Genomic DNA, 22,281 nt, shown 5'->3' with positions numbered 1-22,281 from the left:
TATCACCACTATTTCTATTCCAAAATTCTGCACCACAAAAATCAATGAACTTAAAGGGTTTTTTTTTGTGCCACTCAGTCAGGGAGAGAATTACAATAAACACTTTCATTTGAATGAAAAAATAAGAGGCACTGTAGCAGTCACTTGGCCATATTAATTTTGAAATACTTCCAGGTAACATTTTGACATGTTCTCCTACCCTGAAATGGAATATAGTCCTTGATTAAGCCTTGGTTCTGTAATCTGGGAATAACTAAGCCTATTTAGAACAAGGTGATGATGCTTTTGCAAGTATAGCTACCTTGAATACTCTTTGGATTTTCTATGTATCAGATTTGAATTTATACATGTACCATAAGCTACATCCCAGTTGGTTTTGAGACATATCTATCAATCTAGCCTGACTTACTGGTATTTTTTGACATATAAAACTGTTATGAGACAATACCATTATCCTTGGGAGTCCATTGGTCTGGCTAAGAAGGTCTACTGTCCACCAATTTAATGATTTCAGAGGACTTAACAAAAGGACTTAAAGATCTCTGGTCCTGAGGCAATTCTATATAATAAAAGGCTAATATGCAAATTGTCCCCTTGACTAGGAGTTCTACCAGGAGGGGCCAATCGCCTGCAGCCCCTCCCTGCAGCCAGCCCCACCCCTGATTGGCCCCCCACCCTGATTGGGGGCGAGGCTGGCCAACTGCCCATGGCCCCTCCCCCTAGTTAGGCCGGCCCAATAAGCCCTGATTGTGCATGAATTCGTGCACCGGGCCTCTAGTGTATTAATATGGAAATCTGTCACTTGTTTGAAAGGCTGGAAATGTGAACAGTTTTCTTTTCCAAACTATTGATTTCCAAAATTCTGGAGCTCTCCTTATTCCCACTAAATTATTTTTGGAAACTAGCCAGTTCTTCAGTCTACATCTTTTCTCTTGTAGAATCCTATATAATAAAAGCCTAATATGCTAAGTGTCTGGTCAACCGGTCGTCCGCTCAATCAATCAAAGCATAATATGCGAATGATATGCTAAGGCCGCTCAACCGCTCACTATGACGTGCACTGAGCAACAGGGGGCAGACACTCCCGACCTATAGGTTAGCTTGCTGCTGGGGTCTGGCCAATCAGGACTGAGCAAGATGGCAGGACACATCCTGGAGCCCTCCCATGGTCCCTCCCAGGCTGGCCAACCTCCTGCATCCCTTCCTGGCCCCAATTGTGCACTGGTGGGGTCCTTCGGCCTGGCCTGTGCCCTCTCGTAATTCTGAACCCCTCGGGGGATGTTGGAGAGCTGGTTTTGTCCTGATCCCGCAGGCCAGACCGAGGGATCCCACCGGTCCACAAATTTGTGCACCAGGCTTCTAGTCTTACCATAAACAACTAAAAGCAACCAGGAGATGTCGTCAGTACTTTCCTTGGACATCTCTTTAAGTCATGTCCCAGAATTCATTAGGTATATTATCTGACTTTCAGGTTACATGTTACGGTTCTACTAAATGTGACACAACTTTAGAACACAGGTCATCACACTTCACTTTTCCTGTCACAGTTTTCCTTTTCCGTTTTTCCATCCTCCTTTAATGCTATCTTTATTACCTATCTCCTGGTCTCAAAATCAAGATATCATATTTTTGTTACAGTAGAACTCCATTTTTAGTACAATTCTTTAGTTAGCTACCTATAGCCTTAATAGTAATGTGAAACAAACAGCCACAGAACTTCAGTGCCAAACAACCAAAGGAATTTATTCCTTATGTGAATGAAATAGTCCTAGCAGCAAATCTGCTGATGATGCTTGGAGGTTACCTGATTATCAGATGATTTAGCATGGCCTCACCTGGGAAAATTGGGAAACCTGAGCTCTGCTCCATATGATTCCCATCCTTCATCCGGCTAGCCCAGGAATGTCCTTTCATGGCAGTATTACTAGAAGGCAAGTGTGAGAATGAATCAAATTGTATAAGCCTATTTTAAATTCTGTTTTGCATCATACTTTTTTTAAAGAAGTATATAAATTTAATAAACAGAATTTTTACTTTATTTTACCTCAGCAACACCTGGGTAAATGTTTCAAATTAGGACTTTTTCTTCAAAGTCCCAGTGGTCGGTCTCTCTCTCTCTCTCTCTCTCTTTACTTTTAATTTCTTTATTGAGTAAGGTATTACATCATACTTTTTAACATGTTATTGACTAAAGCAATACATGGCTACACTCGGGGTGGAAATTGTGCCTGCTCCCAAGCCCATGGGAGAGGATGGTAAAATTATATGCAAAATCATGTAGAGGGGCAAAGGATCAGGGCCATCTCTGCGATCTACCAATTCTGGACCTTTTGACTCCAAACTTCCAAATCTTATGTGCAGACCAAATACATTGTCAGTTACTTTAGTTTATATATTATTGGAATTGTATATGTATTTTGCTTTAGATTTCACAGTGCTTATAACTTATTTTGTATATTTAAAATACCAACGAAAAATGCTTACCTGGCAGGGGAGATACCATGGTCATGAAGGTGGTTTTCCCAGGGCGGAGATTACCTATTGCACTCTGAGTGTGCGGATCCCTGCAATTCCCCCAAATGTGGAGGACTCCATTGCAGAATTTGTGGTAGTGGGGGACTGCATTCATACTTTCTCCTAAAAAACACCAATTAAAACAAAAATAATTCCTGTTGAGGAGAGTACCTCTTATTGTCTTAGTTTACAGATGGGGAAATCTCAGTGAAGGGTTTAAGGCATTTGCTAAATTCCTTTTCCTTTGGACAAATAGTGTTCAGATTATTCCTGTTAGTCAACTAGAACATATGTTTCTGCAATTAAACCATATTAAATAGCAGCAAAGATGATTTCAGTTGAGGGGACTTTTTCCTTTCTGTCTTTTACATATATATATATCTATATCTATCTATCTATCTATCTATCTATCTATCTATCTATCTATCTATAATTTTCTCATACATTAAGTATTTATAAGAGATTTTCTTAATGAGGAACAAGTCAGACTATATTTTTATAACACTATAAACAGGATTAAATATATTTCCACATGCACAATGCATGGTTGCATATGCTTTGATCAGTTAGGATTTTCCTGCAGAATAAACTGAATTGTCATGGGTAACCAATCGGGGAAGTATAGGTGACCATAATGATAATCACTGCTTGTTACCAAAGCTGTCATATAAAAAAAACCACACGCTTGACCTGAAAGCCCATTTTATTTTCTTTAAGCAGATAGTAGTTGAATTTAATGAGAGCCTTTAGCCTTTTGCAGTGCTTTACTTCCTAAAGCGCTCACTAAAGAGAAATTAACTAATATTCAAGGAAAGGAATATAATATTTTTGTGACTTTCAACCTCAGGAGCAAAACCCATTAGTAGCTATAGATTTTTCTCTAAAGCAATGAGCTAGTGTATAATCAATTCATGTTAGGTTAACACTGTATATCAAGATGATAAGTCTTGGTGGATCTGTGCTTCTGTTTCCTATGAGACATTGTACCAGGCTCTACATTAAGTCTAAGAGATAAAACATAAACTGAAGTCTCAATGGCTATAAAACAATCCTTTGTGTCTGACCTCAGACACCTTCTTAACAATCCATGAGCAATAAACATTTATTTTAATCAATAACTTCCCTGTGGGTAAAACAACTTAATAATTAAAACTCTAATAGTTTAAACAATACCAATAATAGACCATGTATTTGCCTAATGTTTTCAATTCTCTCTATATGTTTCTCTCTCTCTCTCTCTCTCTCTCTCTCTCTCTCTCATTTTTCTCTTTATTTAATTGTCAAAAACTAGTTTTCTAGTTTTCTTTGGAGTATAGAGACTTTTAGGTATTGAAAAATGTTTCTTGTGGACTTAATGCAAAGAATCGGGCTCCTATATTATTCAAATAATCTGAAAATATAATGCACAAATCCATAATTTAAAACCTGAATTTTCTACTATGTTAAGTGATAAGAATGTTTTTTTGTTTCTTTCAAAATTTTTTAAAGTGTGTAGTTTAATTTTTTGTGGTTACTAATCCATGATTTTTTTTTGGTATTACATGAGATTACCATATAGTATGTCAGAAAGTTTCTATTACCTTAGAACCAGAAGTTCTGCTTCTCTAACTTTGCACAATCATTTAAGACTCAGGTTTTTCATTTATCAAATTTGAATAACAATTATCATTTTTCTTTTCTCTACACCAACAATGGTTGATGAGCATAAAATTAATCACTAATATGTGAACGTCTTCTGTGTACTATAATTCTTTCACAAATAAAGACACTTGAGATATGGGGAAAAGAGACTGAAGGATACTGAGTTCGATTCCAGTCAAGGGCACAAGCCCAGGTTGCTGGTTCAGTCCCCAGTAGGGGGTGTGTAGGAGGCAGCCGATCAATGATTCTCTCATCATTGATGTTTCTATCTCTCCCTTTCCTTTCCTCTCTGTAGTCAATAAAAATATATTAAAAGTAGTGACTTTTCCAAATGCTGATGTGTATGCAGAGAAACAGTATCTTTCATACATTATTGGTAGAAATTTAAAGTGAAACAGTCACTCTGGGAAATAGGTAGGCAGTTTCTTTAAAATGTGATTATATACGAACCAAATTACCTAACAACCATACTCCTTTTATTCCAAAGTAATAAAAACTCATATCTGCACAGAAACCTATACAAGAATGTTCATCACAGCTTTATTTGTAATAGCCAAAACCTGGAAACAACCAAGTGGCATACAATAAATGAATGGATAAAAAAAACTGGGGTACATCCATACCATGGAATACTGTTATTCAGTAATAAAAAGAAACAACTTGGATGGATTTTAGGAGTATAATGCTGATTGGAAAAGGCCAAACTCAAGTATCACATGATGTATAATACCATTACATAATATTCTTGATATGACTATATATTGCTATACATTACCATTAGTGGTTGCCAAGGATTAAGGACTAGTGGGATAGGTGTGCCTATAAAGGAGTAGAATGAGGTAGTTCTTTGTGGTGATAGAATAGTTCTGTATCTTGATTGAGGACATGGTTGTAGAGATTTACATATGTGATAAAATGGCATAGAACTATGCACAGACATTGATATGATGTAAAGAGCCTTATTTTTATGTTGTTCTATAGTTATGTAAAATTCAACCCTAGGGGGAAATCCTCAGTGAAGGGTACATGGGACCTCTTAATACCAATTTCTTGTGAATCCATAATAATATCAAAATGATTAAAAGTATTTACTGTTAAATACATAATAAAATTCAGTTGAGACTTTCTAAAATACTTAGAATAGTGAGACTCTTTGAAAAATAACTGGAAAGTGATAAAATATTTAAAAATATTCCATGTAGGAAAACCAATCATTATTAATTTGTTTATATAAAATGCTTTTTACTTTCTAGGACCTATCCTGTGTAGAAAGGACAATAAAAAATCACTGCTGGAATGATAGGTTAGTGCCGAACAAAATTATGTTTAAATATAATGAAAACACAAAGGAAATTTTTATTTGCAAAATTTGATATTTTATTAAAATTAATCTGATTGATTGGTCCTTACCAAGATTAAAAAAAACAAAACAAAAAAAACATTATTTTTTCCATGCCCATTTTTTGTTGAGAAAATTATCATGTTGGCTCTAGCCAGTTTTGCTCAGTGGATAGATCTACAGCCTGTGGACCAAAGGGTCCTGGGTTCGATTCCAATCAAGAGCACGTACCTTGGTTGCAGGCTCCTTCTTGGCCAGGCCCTGGTCCGGGCACATACAGATGGCAACCAGTCGATGTGTTTCTCACACACTGAAGTTTCTCTCACATAGATGTTTCTCTCTGTCTTTCCCTCTGTCTTCCATGCTCCCTAAAAATCAATGGAAAAATATCATTCAGTGAGGATTAACAAAAATTAAAAAACCAACCAAACAAACAAAAAAAGAAAATTATCATGTTGGACCAGTGACTCAGATAAGTAGAAAATGTCTCTTTTCACAGTAGGTTGCTGTACTGGAATTTTTTGCATTTTAAATTCTCAACAATTCTGGTGTTCTCAGCCATATGACATTATATATTAGATCTGTGATAATTGTTATGGCAGTCATTGCATGAGCCACTTTTTTGTACTTATAGCATTAAAAAAGCCCAAATTCTTTCATGAGAGGTTTTATTCCCATAAAATCTCTGACCACTGGATTTTTTTTTATTCTTTCCATCTTCCCAGTGTGTAATTTTGGAGCATTCTTGTGAATGCTAATATGTTTTGTGTATCTTGCATTGACCAAGTTTTCCCCATCAATGCATTACTTTAATTTTTTTAAAAACTAAAAGTACACACACACACACACACACACACACGACATAAAATACTGTTAAGTATCTCTTGAGCAAAAAAAGGAGGAGCATGAAAGAAGGAAAGTGCTAGTTCTCCTTCTTTCCTAGTTTCCATTACATCTGCTGATAGTAGATATAATATAAAAACAAAAGCTTGTAGAAAGCCACATGCAAAAGAATGAAACTAAACTACAGTTTGTCCCTATGTACAAAAATTAATTCAAAATGAATCAAAGATGTAAATATAAGATCGGTAACAATAAATTGCATAGAAGAAAACATAGGTACTAAACTGATGGACCTTGGTCTTAGATTTTATGAATTTTACCCCAAAGGTGAGGGAAGTAAGACAAAAATAAATGAATGGCACTATATCAAACTAAAAAGCTTCTGCACATCAAAAGAAATGGCCAACCAAACAAAAAGGAAACCAACTGAATGGGAGATGATATTTGCAAACAACAGTTCTACTGAGGAGTTAATATTCAAAATATAAAAATAACTCATACAACTCAACATCAAACAAACAATACAATACAATTAAAAATGGGCAGAGGACCTAGATGAACACTTCTCTTAAGATGACTTACAAATGGCCAACAGATATATGAAAATATGTTCACCCTTACTAGCTATTATAGAAATGCAAATCGAAATTATAGTAAGATACCACCTGATAGAATGGCTGTTATCAACAAGACAAATAATAAAAAGTGTTGGAGAGGTTTTGGAGAAAAAGAAACCCTCATTCAATGCTGGTGGGAATGTAAACTGGTATAAGCACTATGGAAAATGGTATATAGGTTACTCAACAAATTAAGACTATAGTTACTATAGAACCCAGAATCCCTCTTCTGAGTATCTACCCCCAAATTGGAAAATATTTACATATTCACAAAGATATATATATATAATCTATCTCTCTATCTATCTATCATCATCTTCATTATAGCATTATTCATGGTGGCCAAGACATGAAAAAACCAACTGTCCTTCAGTTGATTACTGGATAAAGAAGATGTGGTACATATATACAATGAAATACTACTCAACTATAAGAAAGGATGAAGTATTGTCATATGTGTCATGGATGAACCTTGGGAATATTATGCTAAACAAAATAAGCCAATCAGAAAAAGCTAAGAACCATATGATTTCACTCATATGTAGGATATAAAACTGCAACTCGTAGACACACAGATAGCAGTATGGTGGTTACCAGAGGGAAGGTAGGTCAGGGTTGGTTAGTAAAAGGGGCCAAATATATGGTGATGGAAGATGACTTGACTTTGGGTGGTGTGCACACAATGCAGTATATAGATCATGTATCATAGAAATGTACACTTGAATCCTATATAATCTTATTAACCAATGTGACCCCAATGAATTTAATTTAAAAGAACAAAGAAAGCATGGTCTGGTATAGTGTGGCACCCTTTTTATATTAATGCTGCATGAACATTGGAAAATGGTAAATATGTCTTTGCTTAGCACTGTGACAACAATCAGACCCTTAAGGATGCATATTATTAATTTTAATTACTTCTTCAAGTCTTGCTAATGTACACAGGAAAATATGGACTGCACCATTCCTTGGTCTTTGTGCTAAAACCTTGCTTCTTTTATACTTTTGCTAAAGTTTATGTGATTTCAAACGTAGATGCTTCAAGATGATTGAAAGTTAAATGATGATAATGAAAGATCATTTCTTTTCTTGTTTTGTTTTGTTAATCCTCATGTGAGGATATTTTTTCCATTGCTTTTTCAAGGAGAGAGTGGAGAGGGAGAAAGAGAAGGGAAAGAGAGAGAGAGAAACACTGATGTGAGAGAGACATATCGACTGACTGCCTCCTGAACACACCCCAACCAGGGACAGGAGTGAACCCACAAACCAGATTCATGCCCTAGACCGGGGAATCAAAAACCTTTGCAGCGGTTCTCAAACTGTGGGTCGCGACCCCTTTGGCGGTCGAATGACCCTTTCACAGGGGTCGCCTAAGACCATCCTGCATATCAGATATTTACATTACGATTCATAACAGTAGCAACATTTCAGTTATGAAGTAGCAATGAAAATAATTTTATGGTTGGGTCACAACATGAGGAACTGTATTTAAAGGGCCAGAAGGTTGAGAACCACTGCTTTAGTGTGTGGGCAGAGGCTCTCATTACTGAGATACACTGGTCAGGATGATAATTTCTTTTAATCTAGCTGGGATCTGAGCTCATCACTGAATTATTGGAATATAAAGAACACTACAGCCGAACCGGTTTGGCTCAGTGGATAGAGCATCGGCCTGCGGACTCAAGGGTCCCGGGTTCAATTCCGGTCAAGGGCATGTACCTTGGTTGCGGGCACATCCCCACTGGGGGGCATGCAGGGGGCAGCTGATTGATGTTTCTCTCTCATCGATGTTTCTAGCTCTCTATCCCTCTCCCTTCTTCTCTGTAGAAAATCAATAAAATATATTTTTAAAAAAAGAGCACTACAAAGGATAAGAGAGAAGCAAAACTACCTTGATTTCTTTTTATGAAAGGACTCCAGACATCTGTCTTTCTGTTATTTTTTTTTTTACCAGTTTTATGTACACCAAAGGCCAAGAAGAGCTACTTTCTTACAAAAGTGACTCAGAGAGAAGTCAGTGTGTTAATCTACAATGTAGTATTTACTGCTTTTTACCCAATTTCATTTTCTCAACACCACAGAATCATATATCCATTACTTAACCCCCATAGAAATACAGATCACCATGGTACCCAGTAATTTCAGACAGTCCAGCACATAGGGATGTAATAGAAGCTGTCTCTATATTATTGAAGTCACCACTGGTTAATTTCCTTGCTAACCTATTAGTGTCAGACAAGAAAAATAGTGTCAGACAAGAAAAAATGGCAGGATTTGTTCCTCTAAAATGCAATAATATAAAGCTGCTTCTCCAAATAATAAATTGTATTCACTTTTGTCAATTATTCAACACACATTAATGAAACACTGGCTAAATTCAAGATAATGCTAAGTCCCGCAGGGAAACATAAAGATGAATAAAATAGTTTGTCTTAGGATTTAGTAGAATAGAAGAAATGCAAGAAAACAAGTAGCAATGGGGTTTAAAACTTAAATATCAGGGCATCCTATCCAGTGTAAAGAATGAAATGATAGACAGCAGGTTTGAGCAATTCTGGGAAGTCTAGGCAGACAGCTTTTAAAAGGTCTGAAAATGGCATAGAGTTTTGGCTATAGTTATTTAAACCAGAAAAACACGCCTAGTCTCTCACTGGGAATGAAGAAAGAAAGAGAACAATGAAGAAAAAGACCAATTATCAGAAGTGGAATTTCAGAACAGTACCCAATTAAGAAGAATTGAAGCACATGCTGTGAGAAATCAGACATTTGGAATAAGGTATGAGCCCATTCAGTAGAAACACAACACTTTGCCCATTAACATAAGGCAACAGCTTAGTCAAAAATGCTGTTGGTGTGAAGGTTCTTAGAGATTACCCATTTTAGTTCATATTTGGCCTTGGGATCTGAGCCTTCAAGTGGATAGTTAGTCTCAGCTATGAAAAAAGAGGAAAACACAAAATCCAAGTTACAGCACAGGTCTTGCAGAGGTCAGAGTCCTCAGCCTGAAGAAACAGAACTTCTCTATCCTTCTATCTACAGACCTGCTTCCGCAGTAGAGGAAAAAGAGCAACATCTTTATAGTTGAATGACCATGCATGTGTTAGTCTATTCCTGGATTCTATAGTATCTCTCACATATCAATTCAGATATTGGCACATGGCATGGATGTGCATATGCTGTTCATTTGGACCAAATTGAACCAGAATAGAAGGGGAGTGGACCATACAGATAGATGTAGGAATGGGTTATATTGAGAAACTAGAGGCACATTGCAGGAAGATTCCTGCAAGAATAGGGCTTCCTGCAGCTGGAGCGAAGCAGAGAAGGGAGCAAAACCTGCTGAGGCAGGCTTCGCTCCTGCTCTGCCGCCTGGCTTGTTTTGTTCCCGCTCCGCCCCCTGGCTGGTTTCCCTCCTGCCTCCCACCTCCACCGCCTTGGCTCTGTTGCTTTCTCCGCTTCTGCAGTGCTTCACTTCCACGTTGTCTTCAGTCTTTGCTCCCAGTCGGTATATGCAAATTAACCGCCATCTTGGTTGGGTTAATTTGCATATAGTCTCTCTGATTGGCTGGTGGGCATAGCAAAGGTATGGTCAATTAGCATCTTTGTCTTTTATTAGTGTAGATGTGGAATGGATTTGTGGATAGGTTCTATGACCCACAATAGAAACTAAAATTTGCATTTTGAGTCATTCCTGGACATAGAAATGCTGAAATATAATAGTTGTGGATTTAGGGTTTTTGGAACATTTTTTTAAAGAAAGACACCTTGATAAAAACTGATTTTTATGTTCCCATGTTATTTCATTTTAATTCAATTATTTAAAATTATACCTATTATTTAGAGAAAAATGTTATTTTAGAGCATATCTAACTCTGATGTATTCTCACAGGAAAAATATACTAAAGCTATTCAAAATACTATTAAAATGTATTGCAAGTAAGAGCTCTGTTTTCTTTTCCTATTTTTTTAAAAGAGAAAAATACAAGTTATTTGATGATGGATTCAGTTTGCTTTGAGTAGTCTTTTATCACATGTTTCAAAGGGAGTTATCTTTGAAGCACATCTTTGCTCAGACATAAAAATACAAGTTGGCTGAAGCCGACAGGTTTGCTACAGTGACTTAGTCTGGAATACAGGAAGAAATAGGAGGCTTTCTCAATTGTATTACACCTTTTTTTTCTCCTGAGATAGCATTAAAATCGATCACTTTCTTATTAGATTCAAAGAGTTTGTTTCAACAGTATTGCATTTAGCCCCCAAAGAGCAAAACTGGGAGGTTAAATGTGAATCATAAAGCTCTGTTTCTCAATAAAAGTATTGGGTAGGTGGCAAAGGCAATGTCTAATAAGAGTTGATATGTGGTGGTCATTGATCCTATATAATATTCTGAAGGTTTCTTTGTCACATTTTCTTCTCCAAAAAAAGAAAAAGTAGACAGGATTTCAGTTAGTATTTTGAATAAGTTGTTTATGTTCTTAAGAAATAATACTCAGCAGAATAGTTCAGTCTTCATAAAATAAATCATTATCAATGTTGTAAAGCAACATAGTACTAAAAAAAATAAAAACACATCTAAAATATATCAGTTGGCCTGGTAACTGATAGCTGTTATACTGACCTAAATTATCTAATAGGTTTATAAAGACATACATGAGAAGACCCTCTGTTATTCATTTCAACATAGTGAATTTTGTCACCTTTGTAATTGTTATTTTCACCAATTCATCCTACTTTAGCATATTACAGATATATGTTTCAATGCAATTAGTTTGTGATGAATATAGCTATTTTCCAAATATTTCGTGTCTTGGTTATAGAACATAATACTGGGAATATAATTATCCTTAAAGCGTCTCTTCCCAGGGAATGTATCTTCTTCAGAACCCTTTACTCTGCAATCAACAAACACTGCAGGTGAAGCACACATTTCACAGTAGTGTCCTGTGGAATCTTGATTTTTTTTTTAAAAAAAGAATCCTTTCTATTTCTAGACAAGTAAGTCTTAATCTTCACTAAGGAATCACAAAAGACATTTATCAACCACAAAATTAATCTCTTAGGGTGCTAGCAGAAAACAGAAGTCACACTCAAAAGAGTTAACTAGTTGAGTTAAAAAGGGGACTAATTATGGAGATGTAGGCAGAATGAAGAGATGGCAAAAAGGGATGGTGAAGCATTCAAGAGCCCACAACAATGGAAAGCCATTACTGCTCCAATGTCTGATGGGATAAGAGTAGGAATTGATAGTATCAGAACCCAGTGACAGCTGTAGGTGTGGGAGATGGGCTGCCCAATAGTAGTGGACACGTGTAGAGGAACACAGCCACTGTCAAAATCATGGGTTTGGAGGGAGGGAGCTGAAGCAGAAATTGGTATCTGATAAGTGTATCTTACTTTTTTTCTCCTGGTAGTGCCTGCTATTGGTTGAAACTGATGAGATGCCAGCGAGCAAGAGATCCCAGGTGATACAGTTCTGGGGCAAAGATCTATCTATCTATATATATAGTCAGGGCAAAGAATGGATGCATAAGGGTAAACATAAATGCAGAGTCAGTGGCACAGGCCATCCCTTTTTCCCACTTAGTGTTTATTCCTGTTCTTCATTTAGATAGACAGATCTGAAACACAAAGGAAAAATCCCTGAACACAGAGGAAACACAAAATTTATTAACTACATTATCACCTTGGAGAGAAGTCAGTGCAGCTAGAATCTCACCAGGATCTATAATTGCAACATTACTGAGAATCAGTGCCCTTCACATAAAGTATCAAGTATAAAGGGTGAATAGAAAGGAGAAAAACAATGATTAATGTAAAACATACCTGCTCATAGTGCTCACTTCTTTAGCTCAGGCTTACATTACAAGGCTTGTTGAAAATTATACCTTCATTCCTTAATAACCAGTTTCATGTTCTCTTTATTCTCTGCCAGCATCAGCTGGTGTTTTGTGGGGGTTTTTTTTCCCTGATAGGGTGACCCAGATCTCTACTCTTATAGAACCCAAGTCTCTAGTGGTTCTGTCTTGATTATGTTGCCCCAATTTCCCATTGGCAACAAATAAAAGAATGGCATATTTCCATTTTATTCTTTTAGTTACCAATCTTTATTTTTGTTGATTAGAAAAAGTAATATATACAACGTCTTTTGACATTGTAAACTTTGCTGATTTACTGTCAGCCACTGCAATATGGGCGTCATGAGGGTGAAGGATTCCCTGCTGTAATCCTATATGTATGAGTTTGCTAGTGCTGCTGTACTAAAGGACCAAGAACTGGTCGCTTAAACAAAAGATATTTATTGTTTAACAGTTCTGAAGGCTACAAGTCTTGGATCTAGGTGTTAGCAGGGTTGGTTCCTTTGAGGGCTGAGGGAGAATCTGTTCTATGCCTCTCCCCTAATCTCTGGTGTTCCTTGACTTGGAGATGCATGATCCCAGCCTCTGCCTTCATCTTCCCACAGGGTTCTCCTTGTGTATGTCTGCGTCCAAATTTCTCCTTTTTATAAGGCCACCAGTTACATTGGGTTAGGAGCCCACCCTTCTCCAATATGATTTCATCTTTACTAATTATATCTACAAAGACTCTATTTCCAAATAAAGTCACATTCTGAGGAACTGGAGGTTAAGGGTTCAGCATACGAATTTTTTTGGGGGGACACAATTTAACCCATAACAAATCCTAATGCCGAATACAGTGTATGGCCCAGATTAGGTGCCCATTAATATCTTTGAATACATGTATGAATAGTAAGAAATAAGAAGAGAACCCATTTACCTATTTTTTTTTAAATTTTGGGGGGTGTTAAATCTTATTCCTTATCTATTAATCTAATCTTATGCTCCCCAAAACTATTAATTTAAGTTAAAAAATTTGACCTGGCATCAGACAGGCTCTTCTATTTGGCCCCAGTGATTAATTAGTGATATAAGAACTGTGTGCTGTATTGGCTAATAAATCCTTCTAGTTAAGTTCTACCTCTGGCGGTGCCCACTCAGCCAGTTTCAGAAACAGAAAGTTCTCAAGCTCATAAATGTCATTCTGACCTCTGAATGATCAGTTTATTTCTTGCATCATGAGGTTTGATTAAAAAATTATTGCTTCAGCTGGTTACCTGCAAGCACTTTTGAAGATCATAAAATAATCCAATCACTTCACAATCTAATTTCAATATTTATCTCAGTGATAACCTGTGCAGAACAATTAAGATAATTTTTGCCAACACCCTCTGAGTCATTTATCCAAGTTAATTTAATTTGCTGTCCTGCTACCTCCTACATTTAAATCTATTTTTACTCTCTAAAGTCACAGGCAGCCTTTTCTTTTCCAACATCTAAAACTCATAGGAAGCTTTTCCTTTTCCAATAAACACTGTTTACGCTTTTAAACACAGAAACAAAGATTCTGGTATTTTCAGTTTCCCCATCTAATTTTCTCCTCTGCCAAACTTTAAATAGCAATAATGTGTTTATAAAGTTTTTCTGCAAAGAACCTATCCATAATATCTTACAAAGCAGTGCTGGGTACAGAGTCCTGGAGTTAGAACTCAATTCTTGAGTTAGGAGTTTATGTATATATCACCATGTATAAACAAGGATTAATATTATTTTCTACTAGAGGCCCAGTGCATGAAATTCGTGAACTCGAGGGACAAGGGGGTGTCCCTCAGCCAGGCCTGTGCCCTCTCGCAATCTGGGAGCCCTAGGGGGATGTCTGACTGATGGGTTAGGTCCGCTCCCCACAGGAATGGGTCTAAGCCAGCAGTCGGACATCCTTAGTGTTGTCGTGGAGGCAGGAGAGGCTCCCGCCACCTCCGCTGTACTCATCAGCCATGAACCCAGCTTCTGGCTGAGCAGCGCTCCCCCTGTGGGAGCGCACTGACCACCAGGGGGCAGCTCCTGCATTGAATGGGACCAGGATGAAACCAGCTATCCGACATCCCCCAAGGGGTCCCAGATTGTGAGAGGGTGCAGGCCAGGCCAAGGGACCCCATCAGTGTACGATAGGGGCCAGGGAGGTATCCAGGAGGTTGACCAGCCTGGGAGAGACCATGGGAGGGCTCCGGCCCATCTCACTCAGTCCCAATTGGCCGGACCCCAGCAGCAAGCTAACCTACCAGTCAGAGTGTCTGCCCCGTGGTGGTCAGTACACATCATAGCGAGCAGTTGAGCAACCTTAACATATTATTAGCATATTACACTTTGATTGGTTGAACGGACAACTGGACACTTAGTATATTAGGCTTTTATTATATAAGATAATTACTTAGTTTTTATCTGATCCTTTCATCTTCACTATATAATCCTTTTATAAACTTCCTTGAACAGTTGAGAATATTTTTAGAGATTAATTAATCTGCCTAAAGACATGGCTCAGTAATTGTAGCCAATTTAGATTTAGAATTATAGCTGTCTGCTTTCAGAGCCCACCTTCATTTATACTATCACCTACTTTTTAAGAGCAATTCAACAAAGTAGGTGGGCTGGACCTTCCTCTAACATCTGCTTTTTCTGCCTCCAAGATAGCTACTCAACTCCTACTCATCTTTTGGGATTCTGCTTTGACATTAATTATGCAATGATATGTTTTCTGCTCCCTCTTATCATTTCTCCTTGGTGGAAGTTATTTCACTCATAATTTCTTGGTAATGTCTGTCTTCTTCCTGAGGTGGTAAACTCTGTTAGTACAGGGATTGTCTCTGACTTGTTAATCACCATATTTCCAGCACTAAGTACAGTTTCTGACTGATACACAATGAATACAGATGCGCATGTCACATATCTGTCTTGCACAGGGCCTAAAAGTCAAAGATAAAGTCCTGCAAGTCTTATGCTCAGTAATTCCCAAGGACAATTTAGACAGAAAAGTTAGGGTTTATAAAGAAACTGCCTCTTTCTTCTCAAATATTCTGAAAATTTATGCACAATAAATGCCTATTTTAGAGGCCATTAAGACTCCATGAAATGCTATAAAAACACATACACACAGATAACACAGAATAACCTTTTCTACTAAGTTATAAAAAATTGATTAAAATAAGAATTAGTGCTCTGTGAGACACCAGTTTGGGATAATATTTTCAATTTTAATTGAAATTCTTGTTCACAGCATATGTTCTTAAAACATTGAATCTATGTTTTGCTTCTTCCACTTTAGAGACAATAGTTCACACAGTAGATTATATCTATTTAAAACTCACCTTAATAAGGTTTTAATGTGAGCATGAGTCACATATATGAAATATAATGATATTCATTCAAGCATATCACATTATTTGTTCATATTAGAATGATTAAACATAAGACAATCTATTAACATTTGGTGCCTATTACTATGGGAAACTGACAGGTATTAGCTTTTCATATTTATGTCCAATAAATTCTAGTCAAGTGATTCTCAAATCTTTTGAAGATCAGAATCATTGGGGGAGCATTATAGGTAACACAAATGATGGCACCCCATTTCTGGAGAGTCTTAATATGTTTGGGTTAGGGTCCTGAAACCTGCTCTTTGGAGGAATTCCCCAGCGATTTAGATTTTCAAATAAGTTTGGAAATAACCAAACTTTTCAGTAAATCTGACTTAGCTTCATGCATGAAAAACTTCTTAATGATACATTAGTAGCTTGGGAAAATGAATTTTTTTAGACAGCAGTCACTCAAACTTTCACCATTCTTTTTCCATCCAAAATATAGGGGCTAGGAACTTTCATTCATCCTTTTTTAAAAATAACATGGAACTTAAAAATAGGCAGTAATCTTGGAGCTAAAATTAACATAATGGCACTTGCCTACAATTATTTCATGCACTGAATTCTGCACTAGAGACTCTATTTCAAGTGTAGTAGGAGGCCACATAAAACCCAATTTGCCTCACATAGATATCTTCTCAACATGTGCTTTTCTTTTAAAAGTAGAATAAAGATTTATGAACCAATAATTGAGCTAAAATTGAGTAGGTAATTTTCAAATCTTAATTTTGCTATTTCTTAACCTAAATCCCAAATTACTTTTAAAAGCATCCATTATGCCTGTATTTTATAATGCTTCATTTAAGAAGTCAAGTTTGGGGAAAAAAGGTGTAGGAGAATGCTACTTAGAGTCATTATGCAAGAATACCAGGACTACCTTAAGAAATGATTCATTAAGAAATGGAAGTGGGATGGGATATTTCATTTCTTAAGAATGTTTTTCTTTTCCATTTGAAATGCTATATTTAGCTTTGAGACCATTTACCAGTTCCCAACAGTATCTGTGTGAGCTAGAAGCTCAATAAATGTTTTTCTACAGCAATCTTCAAAGTGTCTGTTAGAAGTGTTAACAATGACAGGAAAGGCAACTTAAAGTGGTGTTTAGCACCATAGAGTGACATTGCAGACAGAGCCAATCTGGAGGAAGCTACATGCAGATCACATATTACAGTTGGCTTGAGGATGGATGATTCTTCTCTGTTGAACAAGAATCACAAAATCTGATAGTTCATTTTTGTGTGCCAAACTGGGTTAATTTCTAAATATCTTCATGTCTCGATTATGTCTCCTAAAATCTTAGAATTAATAGTTGGTTTGGAAGTTTGGAAAGGTGAGTTTGCAGGTTCGTTTCTTAAAGTTTTGTGTTTTTTAAACTTTTATATTGTATAGTCCCAGGGAATAATTCATTATAGTCTCTTGGGGAAAAGGATGAAATAGAGATTTTACTTTTTCCTGATATTTCTAATTTTCATTGAAAAACAATTTAGCTTTCCTAATCATTGTTCCAGTAATTTGATTTGTCACATAATTACAGCACAAAGCACATACATACATTAGAGAAGCTTGAATGACTATTTCAAATACTCTTTTGACATTTGTGGATTGAACATTTGAGGTTTCAGTAAACTTCCAGTGACCACAATGTTTGTGTCATGCAAAATTTATTATTTGGACAAAACACAACTTTGAAGTCCATGGTCTGTCACTGAGATAGGTACTTAGCCAACTGGGTCTCAAGTAATCTTTGGGCATCTACTCATTGTCACCCCTGATATGTGACTTGATATCCCAAGCACTTTATATACCTCATGAAAAAGTCACCAAAAACAATTTTATAGCCGAAACCGGTTTGGCTCAGTGGATAGAGCGTCAGCCTGCGGACTGAAAGGTCCCAGGTTCGATTCTGGTCAAGGGCATGTACCTTGGTTGCGGGCACATCCCCAGTGGGAGATGTGCAGGAGGCAGCTGATCGATGTTTCTCTCTCATCGATGTTTCTAACTCTCTGTCTCTCTCCCTTCCTCTCTGTAAAAAATCAATAAAATATATAAAAAAAAACAATTTTATATAATTTGAATAGGTAGTTAATTTGAAATATACATATAGGAAAATATACCTTTGCTTGAAAATAAAGTTTGGACAAAAGCTGGGAGTCACATTTCCACATTTGTGAAGGTATCAAGACTTATAATCTCTTAAATGTCAAGATTTAACACCTGAATGTCAAATGCCTCAGGTTGGAGTCTTAACCTTGGTGAGATGAAATTTCTTATTCTTATTATAACTTTGAAGGATAACAAGTTATATATTGAAATATGCATTTATGTTTTTTTACTTGGAAGTATTAAAAGTAAGAAAGTATTTATGTTCATGCGAAAGTGAAGTAAAAAGTCAAGAAGCTGGTATGAAAAGGAGTGATTGATAAGAGCATGTTACAGTGATGCAGAGGAGAGAACTGAGTTTGGGAGCCACATTCTAGATAAGGTAGAGGAGGAGCATTTATAAGAATGATTGACAAGCAAATGTCATCAGTTTTAATGGAGGGATCTTATTGGGAAACACATGCATTCAGAAGTAATCTTGAAATAAAAATTACATACATGTGTTAGAAATCATTACTTCAGGTGAAAATCTTAGGGAATTATCACAAAACATATGCAGATTAGCTTCCCAAAGTTTTGGAAATGTTTTCCCCCTTTTCCAGCCTTCTAGCCTATTTAACATCCTGTTCGGCATATCTTTAAAATTAAAGTAAATTAATATAAAGTTTTCTTATTCTTGACACCAAAATAGCATTTTGGTAAAATATTGGCCAATAGAAAGGAAGGAAATTGAGAGCGGAATGTTAGATATTCCTTTGAAAAGAGTTGCTAAGAACTATAAATAATAATAATAATAATAATAATAATACAGATATCAGTTAAAGAATAGGATTAGGGCAGAAAAAAACAGAAATTTAATAAATGTACATGATTGTATAAAATAGATTTTTGTCCAATTTACAGAAGTTATTATTAAGTAGTTAAGGAAATTTGCCACATAATTTGTAATACTTAGCTGAGAAACTAATAGGTGAACTTGGAGAATGAACAGAAAATAAATGAAAAAATTCAGAGTGGATTAAAGCAGTCAGATAATAAACTAATTTAAAGTGATTGGCTAAATAAGATATTGAAAAAGAGGACATTGGAAAGTGGCAAGTGCTCCATTAAATCTGATGGAACAAAGTTACACTTCCCCTAGGGATACTGTATGTCAGGATATTTACAGATTCAAAGCAAGTCCAAAAAAATGCAAGAGATACAGACAAGCCTACAAAATATGAATGGGAGATGTAAGTAGGTGTTATGAGTTTGTACATTGGAGGCTAATAAATGCAATGATGAAACAAGGAAAAGCCATTTAGCATGTTTCAGACGTGAAACATAGAATGCTCCTGGATCTGGAACAATTCTGACCAGTGAGGCAACTTGAGAACAAAGTTAGGTAAATTTCTCATCCAGACTTCACAAAACATGACCTAGGGAATCAATGATCTCCAGTTGTTTTTAGGACTCAATAAACTATTAAATGCAGTACAAATTCTTTGGACTTTTTGTTCTGTCTGTGGCCTCAGACAAAGTTAGGTGGAAATGAAAAACAGACAACAGAAACTCTGAGTTACTCACTTTCACCGTTCTTTTCATCCATGACCTGCTTCCTGTTTTTTTCCCCCCTAGGGTTCTGTTAATTTAGTGTCAGCTCTTAGAATCTAAACGGTGTCTTTCTCATCTTACTTTTAAGGGATTAGAGACACACAGAGAAAAATATAGGGACACATTCAAATGAATACACCATTTATAGGACTTTAATCAAAGATCCTACTTTGTTCTTGAGACGTGCACTGGATAGTTAGCCTACATGAATTATATCTTTCCTTTTCTAACCAATATCATGCTTATATTATGACAATATTACAATTCCTTAAGCTATAACATTAATTAATATAAAATGTAAGAAGCTGTGTAACCATAGTTTTGGCATATCAACTAATTTAAATTAAAATTTTTATGTACAAGGGCATGCAAGTTTAACTTGGATGTAATCACAATGAAAATCACAAATTTACTCTTCTTCTTTCAAAATGCCTTGTAATAATCATGATACAATGCTGTATAATATAAAAATTGCTTTTTAATGTTCACTTAATATTTTATTGACTATTATGAAATGCTCTAAGTAATGACTCTTTGGGGAAATGAAATTAAAACTATATTGAGATACTGCCACATAGCCATAAGAATAACTAAAATGAAAAATATTAGCAATATTAAGCTTTGGCAAGATCAAGGAACAACTGTAATTTTTACATATTGCTATGGGGATGAAAAATGTCACAGACAAGTTGTAAACTCATTTAGAAATATATTATAGAATTTAAAGTACACTTACTATATGAACCAGAAATCCAACTTCTTGATATTTACCATGAACAATAAAAACATATGTTTACACAAAGAGTTTTATATTTGTAAAAGTATAGCACCAAAGTGGAAACATCCCAGATGTCCATCATCTGATAAATGAATGAACATATTTTGGTATAACTATATAATATAATGCTACTTAGCAAAAGAAGGAAACAAATTACTGATATTTATATGGAACAACATATATGAAGCTCTAAAACATTATGGGGAACAAAAGAAGCCAAACACAAGACTACATAATATTTCACTTATATATAAAACTAGAGGCCCGGTGCATGAAATTCGTGCAGGGTGTGTGTGTGTGCCTCAGCCCAGCCTGCACCCTTTCCAATCTGGGACCCTTGAGGGATATCCTACTGCCCGTTTAGGCCCGATCCCAGTGGACATCCCTCTCACAATCCAGGACTGCCGGCTCCCAACCACTCACCTGCCTGACTGCCTGATTGCCTTTAACTGCTTCTGCCTGCGAGCCTGATCACCCCTTAACCACCCGCCTGCCAGCCTGATTGATGTCTAACTGCTTCCCTGGTGGCCCCATTGCCCCTAACTGCCCTCCCCTGCCAGCCCGGTTGCCCCCAACTGCCCTCCCCTGCCAGCCTGGTCATGCCTAACTGCCCTCCCCTGCAGGCCTGGTCGCCCCCAACTGCCCTCCCCTGCAGGCCTGGTCCCCCCCAACTGCTCTCCCTTTCAGGCCTGGTTCCTCCCAACTGCCCTCCCTGCTGGCCTGATCACCCACAACTGCCCACCTTTGCTGGCCATCTTCTGGCAGCCATCTTGTGTCCACATGGAGGTGGCCATCTTTGATCACATGAGGGCGGTCATCTTGTGTGTTGGAGTGATAGTCAATTTGCATACTATTTCTTTATTAGATAGGATGGCATTAATTTTTTATTTTAAATTTCAATTTTTGGATGCTAAAAAGTAGAAATGCAATCAATTTTAGTGTATTGACCTTATGTTATACAACCTTGCTACACACATATAACTTTTTAGTCATCTTGTACATTCTTTAGGATGTCTAATAAAGACATGATTATGTCACAAGAGAATGAAGAAAGATTTATTTTGTTTCCTATCTGGATAATCTTGGTATTTTCTCTGCAGGAAGTTTTAAACATACAAGTTCACATTCTGTAATACATATAGGCCCATGTATCACATGTAAACCAATTTAATACATATAAATTGAGCTTTGAAAATGCTTATCTTTCAAATAATTTATCTATTTTATCTAAATTGTTCAATTTATTGACATAAAGTTGTTTATAGTACTGTCTCACTTTTTCCCCCCAGTGTCTGTAGTATCTGAAGTGATTTCCTTTCTTTCATTCTGAATATTGGCAACTTGTATTTTTTAAAATCTTGACCTATAATAAATGCTCATCTATTATTTTTTTCATTTTTACAGAATCATTGATTGGCTTCATTGATTTTCTTTATTGCTTTCTATTTTTTATTTCATTAGTTTCTACTTTTATCTTTCTTATATTTTTCCTTGATTTTTACCTTGAAAACTTTCTTTTTAAATATTAAGTCTATAAATTTCCCTCTAAGCAATGCTTTAGCTACAACTGCAAATTTTTATGTATTGTGTTTTATTTTCTTTCAGTTCA

General features: G+C 36.3%; 1 non-coding gene across 1 annotated transcript; it reads left to right on the top strand.

Moving 5' to 3' along the window:
* Window positions 1–2,476: 2,476 nt before the first annotated feature.
* Window positions 2,477–2,640, top strand: LOC139000934 (U1 spliceosomal RNA). Its single transcript, XR_011469757.1, has one exon. It is a non-coding gene; the product is annotated as a U1 spliceosomal RNA (small nuclear RNA).
* The last annotated feature ends 19,641 nt before the right edge of the window (window positions 2,641–22,281 follow it).

The sequence above is a fragment of the Myotis yumanensis genome, unplaced genomic scaffold (genome assembly GCF_028538775.1).
Source record: "Myotis yumanensis isolate MYYU_CA2020_CCGP unplaced genomic scaffold, mMyoYum1.0.hap1 SCAF_1, whole genome shotgun sequence".
Lineage (NCBI taxonomy): Eukaryota > Metazoa > Chordata > Mammalia > Chiroptera > Vespertilionidae > Myotis > Myotis yumanensis.
This window is presented reverse-complemented; position numbering and strand designations above follow the sequence as displayed.